Here is a 9,295-nt window from a genome sequence, read left to right as displayed (position 1 = left end):
AAATATTCATGGTTCTTTTTTTCACTGTCCTCTTGATCTCATAAATGCTATGTGTTTCCAAAAGAGAATAGTTATAGGCTTTAGAAATGTACATGGCTATAACATTGTAGCTAGGGCCTGACATTTAGATGGGTTCATATTCAAAACACGTCTTTCAAAATTAACATAGGAGCCAAGGAAAATAGTCAGAAAGATAACTATGCACACACTTCAGCGTTTTACTTCAGATATCAGGTAGGAAATGAATTGATGTTCTTGTAAGTAAACCGTGTTAGAAGTGGATCCTCTAGTCCCAGTCAAACCTTCAGATGACTGCAACCTCAGGAGAGACCAGGAACCCAAACCTCCCAGCTAAATGACTGACGAATCTTTGACCCACAGAGACTATGAGGTAAAAAATGTTTATTATTGTTCTAAGTTGCTAATTTTGAGGTAATTTGTTATGTAACAATAGATAACCCAATGCAGCTCATTAGGTACTATGTAACCTTGCTCACTGCTACTTCTCTGACTGTGTTACTTTATTCCACTATTCCCATTGCTCATTACTTACAGCCGTGGTGATCTTTTTGTTATTTATTGCCTCATTAAGCATGTCCCCTCCTCATTAAGTATGTCTGCGCTCTTTTCCTTCTTCCTGGAGGGCTATTACCTCAACTCTCTATATAAGGTACTCCTTCAATTCACCCATGAAAATAAGATATATATTTAAAAAAATCAATCATTTTTTTCTCTTTTCTAGCAATAAGTACCTAGAAAAGGAAATGGAAAAAAATCTGTTCTATTTATATTACTAAAAAAAACACAGAACGTTCATAAGAGAAAGCTAATAAGAAAAATTCAGAATTACTGTACAAGGCTTATAAATTTGAATTGAGGGTCATAAAACAAGATCAAACCAAATGAAAAGACACTTCTAATCTTGGAGGGGATAATATAAAAAACCTTGAGTTTCTTTAAATTAATATATTAATTAAATTAATTTTAGTTAGAATGCCAATAGGTGAATTTTTGTATGCTTTTTAAAAAACTGAAAAAAATGTCCTTTATTTCTCGTATTTTTAAAAAAGGATTCTTTATTTTATTTTTAGAGAGAAGGGAAGGGAGGGAGAAAGAGAAGGAGAGAATCAATCATTGGCTGCCTCTTACACGTCCCCAACCAGGGACCTGGCCCAAAACCTAGGCATGTGCCCTGACCTGGAATGGAACTGGCGATGTTTTGCTTTGCTGGACAATGCTCAACCCACTGAGCCACACCAGTCAGGGCAAAATATCCTGTATTTCTTAGGTGGAAGAGTCAATGTCTGAGAAGAGTCAAGGTGTTTTCTTTTTCTTTTTCTTTTTTTTTTGTTTTTTTCAAGGTATTTTTAAAGAAAATATCAGAATAGAAGGGGCAACATTTTGCCAGATGAGGGAAAATATTACAAGACCCAATTAATATGGTAATTGAATAAGAGTAAACAAATGGTGTAATGGAAAAATACAGAGAGTCCAGAAAAAGATCCCAACATATATAAAACTTTAGTAATGACAAGTAATTCTGGGAGAGAATAGAGAATTGCAAGAGAAACAAGGAATGATGTGAGAAGAAATTTTGATGAGAGAGACATAGAATTGCAGGAGACATGAGGAATTAGGGGAAAGTTTTGGGAGTGACCAAAATTGTGGGAGGCATAATGAATTTTGGAAGAGATAAATAACTGTGGAAGAAACCAGAGAATCAAGGGAGAAAATGGAGAATGTGGGAGAGATATATTTGTGAAAGAGAATGGAGCAATGTAAGAGAAGGAAGAAGTATGGGGAAAAAATGGACTATTTATGTCTTCATTCAGGCGAAATCATGAACACTGTCCCCCACTACCACAAATTATGTGGTCTAGTTCCCCACATTGGGGGGAATTGCAGGGGTCAGCACATCTGGAATGCAATGGATAAGCCTTGCCCTGGGAAAACCACCTTCCCAGGTATCTGGGGATCTCCCATACTGGGAGTGGTCATGGTATCTCCCAGTGATCATGGTATCTCCCCTGCCAGGTAAGTATGAAAGGTGGACTATTTAATACATGGGATAATTTTTTAAAAATGGGCAAAGGACCTGAATAGACACTTCTCCAAGGAAGACATACAGAGGGCCCATAGACACATGAAAAAATGCTCAGCATTAGTAGCCATCAGAGAGATGCAAAGTAAAACCACAATGAGATACCACTTCACACTGGTCAGAATGGCCATCATAAACAAAGCAACAAACAACAAGTGTTAGAGAAGTTGTGGAGAAAAAGGGACCCTAGTGCACTATTGGTGGCAATGAAGACTGGTGCAGCCACTGTGGAAAACAGTATGGAATTTCTTCAGAAAACTAAAAATGGATTTGCCTTTTGACCCAGCAATTCCACTGCTGTGATTATACCCTAAGAATCCTGAATCACCAATTCAAAAGAACCTATGCACCCCAATGTTCATAGTAGTGTTATTTACAATAGCCAAGTGCTAGAAACAGCCTAAGGGCCCACCAGTAAATGAGTGGATCAAAAAATGGTGGTCCATTTACACAATGGAATATACACAGCAGAAAGAAAGAAGGAGCTCCTACCCTTTATGACAGTATGGATGGAACTGGAGAGCATTATACTAAGTGAAATAAGCAAGGCAGTGAAAAACAAATACTGTATAATCTCACCTGTAAGTGGAGCCTAATCAACAAAACAAACAAATGAGCAATATAGAACCAGAGGCTTGGAAATAAAGAACAAACTGACGGTGACCAGAGGGGAGGGAGGAGGGACATAATGGGGGAAAGAAGGGGAGGGGTCAAGCAAAGGAACATGAATAGAGAACTCACAGGCACGGACAATGGGAAGGGATTGACTGTGGGAGTGGGGTGACAGGGTAGGGGTGAGCAATGGGGAAAAAGGTGGGACAACTGTAATGGAACAATGATAAATTTTAAAAATAAAATAAAAAATAAAACTCTGTAAAATAAAAAAAAGAAAATACATGGGATAGGCTTAATTGGCTTGGGCATTTGGAAGAAAATAAAATTGGACCTTATATATTGTACACATGAATAAATTTCAGGTGGGTTAAACTCTTAAATGTTAAAAATAAATAATAAACATCCTGTTAGATAATCTAGGAAACTACATGTAGCAGGTAGGGTGGGTGGGTGGGTTAGACCTTTTTAAGTAAAACTGGGCTCAGGTATAATTGACTTTATAAATTTATAAAAATGTCCGTAACTTTAATGGAAAAAAACCAGTATATTTAGGAAAACATTAGCAACAGCAGACATACATAATATATTTTATAAAAAGAACTTTTTAACTCAATGTAAAAATGGGCAACAACTTTAAAGAGGCAATTATTTCAAAACTCACTCTTGGAAATAATTTATTGACCTATGTTCTCAAAGGAGCATATGTTTTTATTCAACAACAGAGAAACATTTAAAAATTTAGAACAGCTTACACTATATGTGTATCAACAATATTCTTTGAAGAATAGGTAATTTGAAGATAAGTATCCAAAAATTATAGTTACCTATATGTCCCAAAATTTTTATATTTCTATTTTATGCATATAATTTCTCTGCCAATAGAAAAAAAAAGGCCAAAGCGCAAATCTTAATAGTCAACAACACTTGAAGAGATGCTGTTAGCAAAAAGAAAGGCAAATTAAGGAAAGAATAAGACATTGCTCAAGAAACAGGTACAAAATTTAAGAGGATCTATAACTCTTATTGCTGATTGAATGCAGGGAAAAGAGAACTCTCATTCATTGCTGGATGAAATTTGACTTACTACAGCTTTTTTGCAAAACAATCTGGCAGCATCTACTAAAACTAAAAATAGCCATGCCATTTGATCTAGTCATCCCTTTTCAGGGTATCCAACTCTTAGAAATAAAGAACAATTGTGAATATACATGGTACACACAGACACATTACTTCTAGTGGCAAAGATGGTTATTAAAGTAAATGTCCAATAGTAGGTAATGCTTGAATAAATTATAGTATAGCCATTCAGTGGAATACTGTACAATCAATTAAAAAAAACAAATGAGATGTATCCCAGTTAATGTGGGTATTTCCAAATGGTGTTTTTGAATGAGAAAGCAAGATACAGAAAATCATGTATAATATAATCACCTTTTTCTAAAACAATGATCAAAACAACCCCTTAAACGTATATGTGCAGGTGTTTGTGTGTGTGTATAAAATATGATGTTGGAGAAAATATGTATCAAGTAGAGACTAAGCTGCTGTCATGGATTATTTGAAAGAGGGATAAATGACAGAGATGGGAGCAAGAGATAGGGGGAGGGAAAGGAAGCTGAACAGGAAAAGAAGAAAAAAAGAAAAAAATTTAAAAATCCAAATGCTTGTTATATGATCACATGTATGCATTTTAATAAAATTATGTTTGTGAATAGAAATGTAAAAAGGAAAACATTTTAAATGTGAATACCAGATTATTTTTTAGAAAAGGAGAGTAAGTATTCTGAGCTCAGGGCATAATTTGAAAACATTTTTGTAAGGTGAATTCTTGCATGAAATTCTTTTCATTTTTCTCCTTTCCTCTTCCGCTTTCACTAGAAGCCAAATACCAGAAAAGAAGTGGTAATGCAAAAGTTCTAATTGCCTTCTGGTTATCATAAATTTTCCTTAAAGAAAGAGGATTACATTTGTCAGCACATCCTGAAATTTTCCACAGAGATGTCCTTTAGCAGAGAACAATAAGTTTATATTTTGCATTTGCTCTTTAATGTACACATTTGTGATTATAATATAAGAATGTTTAAATTACTTAGTCAAATTATTTAATGTCCTATTCGACTGTCAGGGTCTTGCCGGGACACAGATGGCACATTCAAACTGGGTAACTGAAGAGGGTTTGATAGATGGGCTACTTATAAAAGCATCCACAGGGGTTATGGAAACCAGAAAGGGATAGTGCATTACCCTGGATGTAGTATTATTGAGAAACTGTTACCATTTCTAGGCCTGGAGGAGCAAGGAGGGGGAGTGGCTATTGGGACCTACATGTGTGGCCTGGGTTGTCTGAAAGTAGCTGTGGTCTTTAGTGGAGGGATGCAGCCAATCTGTAGAGATTCTGTAGAGACAGAGCTGAGGGAGTCAATACCCCAATCTCCTGTCTTTCCTGCCCTCTGATGCTGCACATTCTTCAAACCCAATTGGAAGCCAGAAGACAAAGGAGCTCAGTGATGCAGTCCATACAGGTCAGCTTCCAGGAGCACATAAGTGGGCAGAGAAAGATGGAGAGTGGATCTGAAGGGGCAAAGATTTCATCACTCTTTTCCCACAACCAGTTTCTTCAGATAATTAGATGGTTTATAAAGATGAATCATAACATTCAATTATCATATGAACTTGTACTTATGCTGTAGGGAATCCATACTTGAAAGCTTAACATGAAGCCATCTGACACTATCATGTGACTTGATTAAATTAGATGCCACCCCAAACACAGAAGAGAAGCTCCCAAATTTAAGACTCTGGACAAGAAATCTTGAGACAGGAGTTGGGAAGGAGATTAGGTAATGGAAAATTTAAGTCTTCTCAAGAGAGAGGAAAAGCTCAGGTCACAGGGGATGATGCTTAGAAGATAAATCTACTAATATAACAGTTTTGTTAAAGTTGGTTATGTTCAGATGTATGTACTCTACATGCAGAGCAGAGATCTCTTGCTCAGGATAGAATACTTGGGTTCTGGAGCCCTGATACTACTTAATTCTTGCAGTATGGGTAACCCATTTTCTTTCTCTGAGCTTGTTCTCATTCCCTGTATCAGAAGAGGTTCAGACTAATGATCTCAGCTTTCATTTGGTTCTATATTGTATGATGCTATTATTTTACCCAATCAGAAAATTTAAGAATGACTTAAAGCTGAGTTAGAAAAATTGTTCAGAACATTCCAAACAAGATTCTAACTCAAATTACGATTTCAAGCAACTTCTAATTTTCCTCTCAGGCTACCTCACCATAGGATTCAGCAAGCTACTAAGAGACAGTAAACCTTCCTGTTTAATGAACACCAAATTCATGACTTTTTATCCTTAGGGAACAGCATCAGTGGGTACAATGGAGTACTCTAGGAATAGGCAATAAAAAGTGGGGGATAATTTGGTTTTAGTATATTGTATAATAGCTGAAAAATACTAAATAATCTACACCTTCTTGTAGTATCACACAGAAAACTCAACAACAACACTGAGGAGAATGTAAAAGGAATGGAAAACATACAAAGATGGATCCATGGTACACTATGGCCTATTGTGCCCCTTCCTATTTAGCAAAGAAAGTGAATATCCCAAGGCTACACCAGAATTACATGATCAGGCAATGTTACTAAAATAGTAGTAACATTACAGTGGTATGCTAAGAAAGTGGCAATTGAAGCCACAGTTTAGTTTTTTCTTTACTTCTTATGTAACAAATGACATGTTCTTAGAGCATTTTAATAAATGTATTTTCTCTCTCATACTGGAGAAATAGTCATTGACATTTATAGAAACTTCTTTTGGTAATGATATTTGCTACCAAGAGTGTCTCTTAATTTTAGAGCAACATTGATTTAGGTCTACTTGATTAACTCATATTAACAAAGATAAAAGGAGAGGGTCTCCCAAACAGGGGAGAGGCAGAAACAACATATAATTTGTCAAGATATGAGTATGAGTAACTTTATTTTAGAGATATTAAGCCCTGGGAATAGGCAATAATACCTAGGAGCCTAGAAAGCCAATATTCTATGATAGTAAATGTTGTATGGAAGATCATTTGCTGATACAATATGGCATGGGCCACTAAATCAATGTTGTATGGGGGGAGATTGACAAGTTAAAACTTGAGATTTGGCCTTCCTGCTAGGGCCAGAGCAGTGGGTGTTGGGAAGAGAGAAGATTGAGTTTGGCAGATAAAATACAGTATCCAAAGGGGGTAGTAAAAACATGTATTCCAGGGAAGCAGCAAGCACTAGGATTTTAGGGGCAGATTCCTGAGAGTTCTAATGAATGGGTTTAAGTACATTTAGAGGAAATCTGTGGAGGGGAGAAAAGGGTGAGTCAAGGTTACAGGCAGCTAGGGTAAGCTGGTAGCAGGGCCTCCTGCTGGAGTATTGTAACAGGATTGTATAAGTTTGCTAGAGCTGCCATCAGAAATCACCCACAGACTGGGTGGCTTAAACAACAGAAAGTTATTTTCTCACAGTGCTAGAGGCTAAAAGTCCAAAATCAAGGTGTCTGCAGGGTTCCTCGAAAGCTGTGGGGGAAAGATCTGTTCCAGGTCTTTCTCCAAGGCTGTCATCTCTTTGTGTCTCTTCACATCATCTTCCTTCTGTGCATGTCTCTGTGTCCAAAGTTTCCCTTTTCATAAGGAGACCAGTCATACTGAATTAGGGCCTGTCCTAGTGAACTCATTTTAATTTGATTATCTCTGTAAAGATCCTATGTTTCAAATAAGGCCACATTCTGATGAGGGTCAAAATTTCAACATGAATTTCTTTTTTAGTGGGAGCAGGGCACAATTCAACTCATAACAAGGACCTGATGAACACAGGATGAAGCCCAAGTGCTACATGGGATTGAGGGATGAAGCCAGTTCCTGAGAGAGGAATCCAGACACAGAAACCAAGAAAGAACTTGGATATTAGAGCAGGGGCACATGGTGGACAGAGTCTTGGAAATGAGACAGTTTCCAGAACTGGAGTCTGGGGTGAAGGCTAATGCATACTCTAGTGCCTGAACTAACGCAGAAGAACTACTGAAGGATGGGCTGGAGTTAGCTATGTAAGATGAGGCGTTCTCAATCCTGGAAACAGCCCTTATCAGGGGTGTCAAACCCATTTTCACCAGGGGCCACATCAGCCTAGTGGTTGCCTTCAAAGGGCCGAATGTAACTTTAGGGCTGTATAAATGTAACTACTCCTTAACAGTTTAAGCGAGAGCTTGGTACTGCCGCTGGGTGGAAACAAGCTGCCGGGCTGGATGAAACAAGGTAGAGGGCCGGATTCAGCCCCGGGGCCTTGTGTTTGCCACCTTAGATAATGATGATTGGAAGTCGTAATTTAAGTATCCCAGTTTCCTTGACCTTGGTGGGCAAGGGTAATAGAGTGGGGAGGGGAAAGGAAACTGACTTATGTTCTACACTGTCTCCCAGAGCTTCCCAGTAAGATTGGGCCCCATACCTACCGAGGCAAACTGCTGATTAATGCACTCTTGATTAACTTCCTTCCGTTTCTGGTTCACTTTCCACACACGCCCAGCTTTCTTGCGATCACCTCCTGAATAAACTACTCAAATCCTCATCTCTTGGTCTGCTTCTGGGACAACCTTCCCAGAAGACACTGCGTCTGACCTGAACCAAGCCCCCAGACTACAGTGTGTGGGGTGATGGTAGAATTTTAAGTGTTTATGCCCCTATGCCTTTAAGGGAATTTTGTTGATAAATTAAGACATGCTGGCTGAAGAGAGTTAATCATATTGCACTTGAAACTGTTAAACCAGTGGCCCTTAAACTTTTCCCTAACTTGTCTGTGAAGTTCCACATATTATTTTCAATAATTTAAGTGAATCCTGATAAAAATACTTCAGATTATTCTCCTTTTATTACCACCACAAATGGAAATCTAAAAGTAGCAAGAAGCCAAAAGCAACACACCAGCCCACACTGAAGCCCAGTGCCCTAAGGACACACCACAGGTAGTTGAGGAATCACCATCATGATTCTCCCAGGGCTAGCTTCATTTCCTCGAGTGCTATTTACTTTTTTACTTGAAAGATATGTACATAAAAATATGATAGTAGATTTCCGAGCTGTTAGAAATGATTCTTTTTCTTTGGCTGTTATTTAAAAATGAGGACTTTTTACAGTTGCTTAATAACACACATTTAATAGCACAGCTGTCCCTTGTCTTGAGCTCAAGGAGTACAAAGTGGTAAGTGTGAATTATTCCATCACCCTTCACCCTGCTCATGCTTTATTATTTAATAATAGTGCTTTACACAGAGTGTAAGCTGGCCACCTAAGAAATGATTGCAGCAGCATGCTAAAGAGAAGGCACATTGTTGCTGCTGCTTTTGCAAATGTTCCTGTGCACTTAATTTTCATTTTAATCTTTTATTTCTTCTCTAAACAAATTTTGGTAGCAAGTAAAGGAGTACAATAAATAAATGAAACAATGAATAACTTGCTCTTGGAGTAAATTGAGTGCTAGTAGACGCATGTTACTATTGATCATTCATTATGCTAAATGAAATAAGCCAGGCAGTGAAAGAC

At 37.7% G+C, this 9,295-nt stretch overlaps 1 pseudogene; it reads right to left on the bottom strand.

Annotated features, from left to right (window-relative positions):
- Positions 1-1,829: 1,829 nt before the first annotated feature.
- On the bottom strand, positions 1,830-2,042 carry LOC123830161 (annotated as a pseudogene).
- Positions 2,043-9,295: the final 7,253 nt, after the last annotated feature.

This window comes from Phyllostomus hastatus, unplaced genomic scaffold (assembly GCF_019186645.2).
Source record: "Phyllostomus hastatus isolate PE091 unplaced genomic scaffold, TTU_PhHast_1.1 phas_scaffold_12, whole genome shotgun sequence".
Lineage (NCBI taxonomy): Eukaryota > Metazoa > Chordata > Mammalia > Chiroptera > Phyllostomidae > Phyllostomus > Phyllostomus hastatus.
Note: the sequence above shows the minus strand (reverse complement) of the source record. Positions and strands in the feature narration are given on the sequence as shown.